The 11,006-nt window shown below is 45.2% G+C and overlaps 1 protein-coding gene across 1 annotated transcript in view; it reads left to right on the top strand.

The window, feature by feature from the left end:
• Positions 1-2,192: 2,192 nt before the first annotated feature.
• Positions 2,193-11,006, top strand: part of ADGRF5 (adhesion G protein-coupled receptor F5) — a 99,390-nt gene continuing 90,576 nt past the window's right edge. The window contains exon 1 of the mRNA XM_081828390.1: positions 2,193-2,386. The gene's annotated coding sequence lies outside the window, so the exon portion shown is untranslated. The remainder of the gene's footprint in view (positions 2,387-11,006) is intronic.

Raw genomic sequence — 11,006 nt, 5'->3', positions numbered from 1 at the left:
CCGTACAAGTGTTCAAAACCATGACAAAAAATGTTTCCAAATCCAAACAAACCTCAGAACTTGATTTGTGTTGTAACAGCTGCACTGTGGCATGTCCCTTGTCCCCCTCATGCCTCTTGATTTTTAGAAAACACGGTTTGGTTTATGAGGGAGCTGAGAAAGGGAGCGTGGAGCCTGTCTTGGGTGCTCGGCTTCTGGATGAAATGCTGGCCTACCCTGTCATTTTCCTGCTGTCTTCTCCGCCCCATTCTTTTCCAGCTTCTACTGGATCCCTGCGCTTTTTCTCACCTCACCCGTCCTTCCTTGCATCCCTTTCTTGCTCCCATATTCCCCTCCTGGCCCTCTTTCCTCTTCTTTCTCCCACCCGCATCATCTTCTCTCCCTCTCTCTCATCGCCTCCAGCATCTTCCCATTTTCCTTCTCCCTTACTAACTTTGCTCCTCCTGGCTGGCCTGTGTAAAGCTTCATTTTTCAGAATAGAGGTCATTTCCTCCCCACAATATAGCCCCGTGAGAACGGGGAGGGACAGCACATGACAAACTGGCATTTTAACAGATATTGACCAAGAGCACTGTGGTATCACCAGTGAAACTGCTCCATTCTGCCAGGGTTTAAACTGTAAAACCTTCATGACGATCTTCTGTTTTCCTCCGAGTCCTATGTGTTTCCCTTTGCCTAAAAGGGGGCAGTGTCTCCTGCTAACACGGAACTTGCACGAAGCCCATCGTCCCGGGGCCCTAGGTCCAGGTGGAAGCAAACACAGTCCATGACTTCACCGAGTTTACAGCTCAGCGGCAGGCCGGGGATGGCGGGTGCGTCTTCATCACTTTGAGAGAAGCATGGTTTGCTGAGGAAGAAAAGCAAGGGGGTCCCGGGAATCAGAAAAAATTTTAACTGAAGGACTTGAGCTTTGAAGGATTGGGGGCCGGCGGGGGGAGGGCATTCTTCAGAGAACGATTCCCAGCAGTGGGGAGAGGTGGGGGAGGAGGTGAGAAGGGGGCAAGGGTGGTGGTGGGCTTGAGGTGAGGTGAGAGAGGCTGGCCAGGACCCGGTGCTGAAGGGGCTGGAAGCCATGCGGAAGAGTTTGGCCTTGGATCCCAGGTCACAGAGAGATTTTAAGCATGTGAATCATATCATGAGGACTGCATTTGAGAGAAATTGTTCTGAAGGCAGGGAGGAGAACAGATTGGAGGTGAGCCAAAGGTCTACAAGAAGACCACCGGTGTGATATGTTTGTGGTCCAGGCCTGCTCACACCCCCAACCCAGCACTTTCCGCCCCCCTTGCACAAGCTTTTAGGTGCACTGCGTTGGAGCGCTCACCGTCACCTCTCTGGACAAAATGTCGACAGTCCCAGCCTCTTAATAACTCAGCTGGTTAAAACCATGCACCCATAATTCCAACCTTCTTCCTATAGCTTCATGGGTATGGAAGCCGTGCAGTTGCATAGAGCCTGTATTAAAAGGGTCCTCATACTTGGTTTAATGCTCTGCTGTCACCATCTTGAAATCCTAACTTGTGGATGAGTGGCCTTGCATTTTCATTTTTTTGCACTGAGTCCCGCAAATTATGGAGGGGGCCCTGCTTCCAGCAATCTACGGATGGTAGCCTGTAGATAATTCTTTCAACCCTAAGGCAAAATGGCCTGAAGACTTCAGCAGTTGTCCCAAGATGAGGCACAGAATGTCACCAGCATTTCCAAAGACAGAAAGGAGAGAGTCTTTCCCTGTGATGGCAAACAGACTCTTCCAGGCCTGCTCTGACCTGCCTTTCTTCAGTGGCTCTGTAACACGACATCTGGACTGTGGCCAGAAAATGCTTCAGCCCAGTGGGAGAGGACGAGGACATCCTTGACTTTTGCAGAGTTAAGCACCTGGAGAAATTTCAGCAAGAAAGCACTTGGTGAAAGGTAAACCTAGCTGGCCCATCAGCTCCTTGTCTGCTGCTCTGCTCATTCACATTTTCATGGGTCTTAGCATGTTTATTCTCCTCTTTCCAGTGGCCAAAGGGCAAGTTTAAATTTCTTATTTCCTCTAGGGAGCCTGGAGAAAGGCTACAGCCACCAAATACAGGAAATCATGTGGAGAGGATCTCTTATTTATTACGGTTCCCATATTACTTCCCCTCCCCCAGCCTCCGCCCCCACCTCCAGCCACACTGTGTCTTCCAGCTTTTTCCTGCAGCACAGAAGAGAAGGCAGTTCACCTCTGCTCCCTGAGGTCTGTGTGAGCCCTGAGGATCTGAAGTCTGGTCTTGTGAAACCCCACCCTCCTGTGGTTGTGTGACTGAATGGGAGGCCCTTGAGTGTCACCTCACCTAAGAGGTTCTTGGGAAGATCTCCAGTACTGGGCCAAATTTTAGGAGGCTGCAAACCACAGAAGAGAAAGGTAAGTCCCTGAATTATTTTGTTCTGTCTTGATGAGAATCAAGCTGCTCTGAAGTAGATGTGTGTGTCCATATGGCTTCTCTAGTTGGCTGCGGGTTTTCAACATGTGTGTCTTGTTGAGATTTACTGATTACTGGACTGTGAGAAAAAATTGTGAGCAGGGAGGTGACATTTGGGTTTTTTGAATTTGAACATCTTTGGATAAAGAATGCTAACTAGCATGGTACGTAATACATGAAGCCGATTCTTATTTTCTTTGGAGGGCGAATATTAGAAGTTACATGCTTTTGGCTTCTGCATAAGGGGAAAAAGCTTACTGCCTGCTTTTTCTTTTCAAACATAGACCCTTACCATGATTTTTTTTTTATTTATTTCTGAGGTGTGCTTGTTTTGTTTTGTTTGTTTGCTTTTATTTTTTAATTTTTATTTTATTTATTTATTTGTTTATTTTTTGAGTTAAGAATGTACCAGAGTTCACAGAGGATTTTCTCACAGAAATAGAAATAGGTGTTTCTAATTTGGAGTACCTATAAGTTATAAGTAAACGAACAAGCATTCTGTTCAGGATCTGGTGGACTTCCATGTTAATTTTCCATGTTTGAAAATATGAAACAATTGCTCTCTCTGCGGTTTCCTGAAATTAGATGTGAATAGTGACAATGTCTATTAAGTGATGGCCGAGAGGCTGATTTTATTTATTCTGTTATGATACCTGGCTGCCGGGATGGTGCTCACCCCTTAGCTGGTGGCTTTTGTTGGTCGCTATTGAGAATCAAGATGATACGTCAACTGAGACCTGGAGAGGGGTCAAGGACAAATTTATTCAAATAACAGGACAAATTTCTCTGGATTATTTTTTTACCTTTTATGTTTGTATTGTTTCATTTTGGTCTTCACAACTAGCCCTTCCTCTGGGAGAAAAGTTTTATGGTGGCTTCACAGAATCTCAGCCAGTTTACAGCCATTTATTGAACATTGGCTATTCCTCCCAAGCTTATTTAGTTCAGATGCTCATAATTTCTTGCCACTTATGAATTCTACCTTAGCACAGTCTCTCTCCATTCCGTCCTCCACATCCTACTACAGGGTTCTTGAGAAAATGCAATTCTGATCATGTCACTCTCCTCAGTGAAATATGTCCTCTGCATTCCATTGCTTACATCCTTGCTACTTAAAGAGCAGTCTGTTCTGGGACCAGCTGCATCACACATCACTTGGGATCTTGTTAGAGATGCAAATTCTCCATTCCCTTCCCAGACTTAGTGGATCTGTATTTTAATCTCCCCCGCCCAGGTCCCTGGGGGATTCATACGCACGTTAAAGTTTGAGAAGCCCCAACTTAAGGAAGGCAGACAAGACCTTCTAAGTTTGTCCTTTTTCATCCCATCCAGCCTTACGTCTCACCACCTGTCTTTCTGGCTATACTGAACACCTTCTCTTCCCCAAGATGTGAGACTTCTAATGCCTACCTACATCTCTGTGTGCTGTTCTCCCTGTTCAGGAGGCCACCATTCATCTTCTCCCCTCAACTTCCGTTGCAGCCTGACTAGTTACCTCTTTATCCCCTCATCCAGTCTACCTCAGACCAAGGGTCTCTCAAGTCTGTGCTTTATGGCACTTGGTGAAATGCTTCTGTCATAGCCCTTAACACATTATATTATGACTGCTATGCTTATTTTCATCTGTGAGGGTTATTGGGCTTTTATTTCTGAATCTAGAGCTCTTGAAGCAATGCCAGGTGCACAGCATGTGCTCAATCAGTGTTTATTGAATTCATGAAGAAATGAGTGAACAAATGAATGGATATATTGACTAAAGAGCCCAAATTAATTACCAGACTGAGATCTATAGTTGGAAGTTTTCCAAGGAGATTGCCAATCCTCATAATATTTTCCCAGACTGTCTTTTATGAGATTTTGTTGGATTTTTTTCACCAAGTATTTTGAGTACTCACTGTATGCCATACCTTTCAGAGTCTTTTTTTTTTTTTCAGAGAGAGAGAGCACACACGTGAGTGGGGGTGGAGGGGGCAGAGAGAGGGAGAGAGAGAATCTTAAGTAGGATCCATGCTCAGCATGGAACCCAATGTGGGTCTTGATCTCATGACCCTGAGATCATGACCTGAGCCAAAATCAAGAGTTGGACGCTTAACCAACTGAGCCACCAGGCACCCCCAGAATCTATTTCTTTATGGGTAGCCTCTCCCATTAGGTGTTTCTCGACCAGTGCCCCTCCTGTCCACCACTCTAAGTCAGAGACTTACTCATTTTTCAGCAACTATGTACTGAGAACCTGACACATACCAGACACTGTGCTATGTGATTGGGGTATGATGGCAAATGACACAGATGTGAGTACTGCCTCCATAAAGCTCCCCTTACAGAGAACACATTCTTTATCATCCTCTATCCCTCTTCTCCCTAAAGGTGTTAAGGAAAACTGAAGTCTGATCTCTAACAAATATTGGCACATCCGGGTAAAGGCATTGGGCACTAGAAGGCAGTGTGATTTAGCAGAAAGAAAGTTGGATTGTACTTTGGGGCCCTGATTTAGTCCTGTACCTGGAACTCACTTGCCATGTGAATGAGGGTGGGGCCACGTCTGTTCTCTGAACTTTGATTTTTCTCTAATGATGAGCAGGATACAGAGCTATAAGGAAGAGAAGCTCCTGCCTTCATGAGCACATAGAGAAGATGATGTCTAAGGAGTCTCTGCACTCACCTTCTCTCATGCTGCATGGTTATTTGAAAGGCACTGCTGTGTAGTACTGAGTCAAGCTGACAAAGAAGAGATCTTAAGGGAGTCATTGCATTATTCTGCCAAGTGCTCAGCCAGCAAGCACAGTGTGGCAAAGGCTCCTAGGGAGCAGTGCCCTGCAGCATGAAGAGACCTACTTGACATTAGCTGTTGGGTATAGAGCTGGTTGAAGTAAGGCAGCTAAGGAAAGAGACTGTGTCATCCTCAGGCAATCTCTGTCTTTGGAAAGCAGCCAGAAGAAGGGAAGAATGCAGCTCTACCAAGTAGTACAGGACAAATCGAAAAGCTTCACGACATATAGCCAGTCCCTGACCCTCATTGTGGCAGAGCTACAAAGATTTCTTTTTTCTTTTTCCACCTAAAGATTTGTGTCTTAACCAGATGTCACCTAGAACCAAATGTTGGGCAGGGCGTGGTATACGTTGTCCCCATGCTTGGTGCACCCATGGGGCTCATGGACAGCTGGGAGGAAACCAATACCTTCTCTTTGTTCTCCAGACACAACCACCAGCTTAGTCTGAAGCAAACTGCTTGGGCAATCCCGGGTAATGACTCTTTCCATCTTCAAGCCCTCCTGTCTTGCTCCCTCATCATCTGGAGCTTCCAAGGGAAATGCACCCTAGACCTCCTGGATTCCTTCTTGCTTCCTGTTACTCATGCATCTCTTTGCCTCCATACTTCTTGCACACCCACCTTGTCGATAGTCGCCTTTAAGCAGCCAGTGTTTTCTGCTGGTCATTTCCTAACCTTTCAAATTAACATTAATCTCTATTAGTATGCACAAGTTGTAGCAACAAAAGGGAGGTCAGCCTGCATATGAGGTTTCTAATGACCTCCTGCCAATCTTACAATGTACCTGAGATCAACCTTGGCTGTACCTGGTCAACATTTCTTTTTTAATCAGAGGCATGGGGTGGGCTAGAAAGAGGCAGACCTGGTTTTGAATCTTCATTCTGCCACTTCCTTTCATAAGTAGCTGTATCTTGTCAAGTCTTGGTTTCATTTCTGGAAATGCAGATAATCTTTAGCACACAAGGTCGTAGAGATTAATTAGCTTCAGTACCTAATGTGTTGCCTCAAGACCTACATCAGCTCTTAAAAGAGGAGGCTGGCCAACATGGTGAAAATGAGAAAATTGTCATTTGCAGACTCGTTGAAAGAATCAGGAGATATTTGAAGTAAAAAGTTGGTCTCGTAGCCCATGGAAGTTGCCTTCAAATATTTAAAGATCGCTCCGTGTGGGAAAAGAAGTCAACAGAAGATTGATGAGTGGAAATTATAGGGTAACAGGTTTTAGTTCAATGTGTGGAAGGATTTACCCACCATCGGGACTGTCTAAAACCGGGTGAGCTGCCTTGCGGTGTGGTGAACGCCCTGTCCCAGGCAGTGCGCCAGCACCCTGCTAGCCCATGGCCGGGGTGTTCCCGAAGGGATGCCCGCACTGGGTGGAGTCCGGGTGATGACCTCTAGGTCCTTCCCGCTCAAAGCTACCAGAGTCTTGTGATGTCAGGTTCCCAACCCAAACCACCAAAGGAGGGTTACAAAAAAAAAAAAAATCATCAGGCTGTAGAGTGATTGTAGCTGCATTTGTACGAGCGTGCCCAACGTATCTGCAGCGATCATTTCTAAATAGGGTCTTTGCCACAACAATAGAGCTACAGTGGACTTCCAGGAAAAGCAAAAAAGAAATGAGAACAATGAGGTGGGAAAAGTTCACCCCAAACCACTCTTCTTGGGTTACTCTTTAACTAGATTGTGGGTTCCTTCTTGTGCGGCAAACACGTTCTTATTTGATGGAAAATTGCCACATTTTGGTACATTTTCTACCAAACTAGGTTCAGGCAAGTAACAGCAAGATTCAGAGCTTTGTAACTCTATGGATATGTATTCTTAGCTATTCAGAAGTCTAATTTTTATTTTTATTTTATTTTATTTTATTTATTTATTTTTTTAAAGATTTTATTTATTTGACAGAGAGCGACACAGTGAGAGAGGGAACACAGCAGGAGGAGAGGGAGAGGGAGAAGCAGGCTTCCCGCCGAGCAGGGAGCCCAATGTGGGGCTCGGTCCCAGGACCCTGGGACCATGACCTGAGCTGAAGGCAGACGCTTAACGACTGAGCCACCCAGGTGCCCCAGAAATCTAATTTTTAAAAGTGCAAAATAAATGGTGCCACTCTCCTCTAAATCGCAGGGACCATGAGCGGGATACGTGATTCTTGGGGAGAGAGGAGAGCTGGCTGGGACTGTCTGCCGGCTCGGAGCTGAGGTCTTCAGCCATCATTCCCACCCACCTTTCCTTTTCTGCTAAATGAGCTAGTTGATCACAGCCTCTCTGCCAGTTAAGGACCTGGAGATTTAGAGTAGGGAGAATTTAGCTCAGGTGGGTCCTAGGTGCGTCATCTGTTGCTGGGCTACCCCGGGCTTCTTTGCTAATAATTTAGCCTTCTGGACTCAGAAGAACTGGCTGATCATGTGTTTTTGAAACCTCACATCTTCTGCAGTCGCTTGGGCAACAAGTCGGTATGCCATGCTCGCTTCAGTCTTGTTTTAGAATCCCAGAGCAAAAGAGCAGTGGTCGTTTCCACAGAAATGGATATCAGCAAATGCTACATTTTGTCAAAGCCAACCGGAACTGTGATATATTTTATTCTCCAGGTTTACTTACCTAGGCTTGTTCTCTTAAAAACAAAGTTAAAAACAAATCCATTTGAAATATAGTCAACTGTGCATGGCAAAATCATAGAAACCCATGCAGACCAGTGTGTTTATTTTTAGATGCACATCAGCTTGGCCAGCATAGCAAAGCAACTGTCTAATGTCCAAACTATGGCCCTGGGAATTTCCTCTAACAAAGCTGTGTTTCCGTGCATTGTTACAGTACAAAGGGCAGGAGGCCTGAGTGGAAGGCTCATGGTAACCCCGCCCAGAGAGAGATCTGGAACCTGTCATTCCCTCAGTCTACATGGTCCTGAGTGCCGGGGTCAACATGGAGGTCGCCCGCCAGCTCTGGGCAGATGCAAATGAGTAGACATGTATGATTATTTCATCTAAAAATATCCTGGAGACCAGTGATGGCATTTCAAAAATAAAAGCTCAGCTTTCTATTGACAGCCAAGGATCTAATCCTCACCCGTGCCGTGAAGTGGATTCTGTTCTAACCCAGAAACAGGGATGTCATTCAAAGATCCTGCATTTGACCACAATTATTAAAGGGGTTGTCAAGCATTTTATAGTATAAAAGCATCCATTGACATACATACAGCCACACACACATACACACACACACACACACGCACACACACACGGAGAGCAGGTATCAGACATTTATCTGACTCTCCCGGATCTTTGCTATTATCCTAGGTCAGTATCTGTTCCTTGATTTATTTATCTAAGAAATGGGTGCGACAAACCTCATGTCCTATTAGTTTTGGGGAGAAATAAGGTACAATATTACAAATAAACTGACTCAAACTAGACTTCTGTGAAAAGTTTTGCATTTGGGACCTAATATGCTTTGAGCACCTTACAAGAAATTACTGTCAAAATAGTTACCATTAGGTCTCTGGGGATTTTCGTTGTTGTTGTTTTGGGGGTTGCTTTTTTGTTTTTATTTGTTTGATCTTTTATTATTATATTTTTTTGCCACTGCAGAAAAAGAAGCCTGATCTGTTACCTTATTGGCAGATTTGCTCATTGAGTTGTCTTGTCTTTGTCAAGCTGTCCCTACCACTGGGGAAGGTTACTGCATCAGTACTCAAGGTTGCAACACTCAGGGCTGTATCTGGGGGTCACTGTGGAAGATGAAGGGGTAGGTGTCAGGTCAGCATGTGGCGGCCCCTACCCACTGTGTGTAGGGTCTGCGACCTGCATTCCAGCAGCCCTGTGGGGGGTTGGGGCCCCTGCACGACCAAAGGCCCGAGGGACCAGGGGACTGCCCTTACACGTGGCAGGCCTGAGCTGGGACTGTGGGACTCTGCTAGTAGGTGGATGTCCAGCCCCCTTCAGGTCTGCAGATGCAGGAAAAGGTGTTCTAGCCCTTTGGTGAAAATGCGAGAATGTTGTTAAAAACGCCTTTATGGATTGTTTTGTTTGCAAGTGTTTATTATCAGACACCCCTCAGGGGTTCACAGGGCAGGTTGCGAATGTCCGAAGTAGGGCCTGGGAATTTCCTTCTACTAAGGCCCTGCTTCCTCTCTTTGTTAGTCCTCAGAGAACAAGTGGAAGCATTACTAGACATCCTGACTTAACCCTTTCTCCTGTCTACCACTCCCGTGTCCCCACATCACAGAACAATCACACTTCCAGCCTGTTAAGAAGCAGAGAGATTTCGGGGTGTGTGCACTTGCAGATTTATGTGTGTGTGCATGTATGTGTCAGTGTGTGTGTGTGTGTGTGTGTGTTGGTGAGGAAGAAATAGATAATAAAGCATAAAGCATGGCATTTTAAAAGCTTTCATTCAGTATCATAACATGCACCTAATTTTTCCTGGTTTAGACCAGGAAAAATTTGTACTTTCTTTACTATATATGCTTTCCTATGAAAAAGGCTGACCCAGTTTTAGTTCCCTGTCCCCAGGGCAGGACACTTCTAGAATGATAGTTGCTGTTCTCATTTGGGATCCACTTATTGCTTAACGTGGGGCACCATGAGTTGAAGATCTTCTAATCAACCCAGTGGTTTATTGACCTTATGCTACATACCTAAACTCTACTGGGCACCAAGGGGAAACAGAAGTTCTGCCTGCAAGAAACGTCAAGAATATATAACATTTACACATATATACAGACACACACTCATGCGTTATAAGTGAGGATGCAAAGAAGCCAGATAACTGTATAGTCTAAGTCTGGGCCGATCAGAAGAGATACATGAACCCTCACCCGGCTGGAGACTCTAATATCCCCAGAGACCTTTTCACAGTGTCTGCACTGTCCACAAATCTCCAAGCACCAGCAAGACTGAGTGCATGAATGCACATAGACACACGTACATGCAATCATGCACACACACACACATCACTCCCAGGAGAGACCTTTGCCTTCCCAAAGGAAATAACTCCCTTGCTTTCTCACACCAACTCCATGAAAGGATCAGCTTCAACACCATCTCTTCCTCCTCTTTCCTGTCTGAAGAGATGACCTTTCCCACATCCAGAGCTCAGCTCTCCTCGCCATCCACGCCCCCCCTTCCCCTATGATCCTCTGTCTTGTTTCTCATATTCCTCATATCAGTGAGATCATACGATAATTGTCTTTCTCTGAATGACTTATTTCGCTTAGCATAATACCCTCTAGTTCCATCCACGTCATTGCAAATGGCAAGATTTCATTTTTTTTTGATAGCTGCATAATATTCCATTGTATATATATATACCACATCTTCTTTATCCATTCATCTGCTGATGGACATCTAGGCTTTTTCCATAGTTTGGCTATTGTGGACATTGTTGCTATAAACATCGGGGTGCATGTGGTCCTTCAGATCACTACATTTGTATCTTTGCAGTAAGTACCCAGTAGTACAATTGCTGGATCGTACGGTAGCTCTATTTTCAACTTTTTGAGGAACCTCCATACTGTTTTCCAGAGTGGCTGCACCAGCTAGCATTCCCACCAACAGTGTAGGAGGGTTCCCCTTTCTTCGCATCCTCGTCAACATCTGTCATTTCCTGACTTGTTAATTTTAGCCCTTCTGACTGGTGTGAGGTGGTATCTCATTGAGGTTTTGATTTGGATTTCCCTGATGCCGAGCGATGTTGAGCACTTTTTCATGTGTCTGTTGGCCATTTGGATGTCTTCTTTGTAGAAATGTCTGTTCATGTCTTCTTCGCATTTCTTGATTGGATTCTTTGTTCTTTGGGTG

Source organism: Leptonychotes weddellii, chromosome 8 (assembly GCF_054177405.1).
Source record: "Leptonychotes weddellii isolate Sample4059 chromosome 8, ASM5417740v2, whole genome shotgun sequence".
In the NCBI taxonomy this organism is placed as follows: Eukaryota; Metazoa; Chordata; class Mammalia; order Carnivora; family Phocidae; genus Leptonychotes; species Leptonychotes weddellii.
The sequence above is the reverse complement of the archived record's forward strand: the minus strand, read 5'-3'. Positions and strand labels throughout refer to the sequence as shown.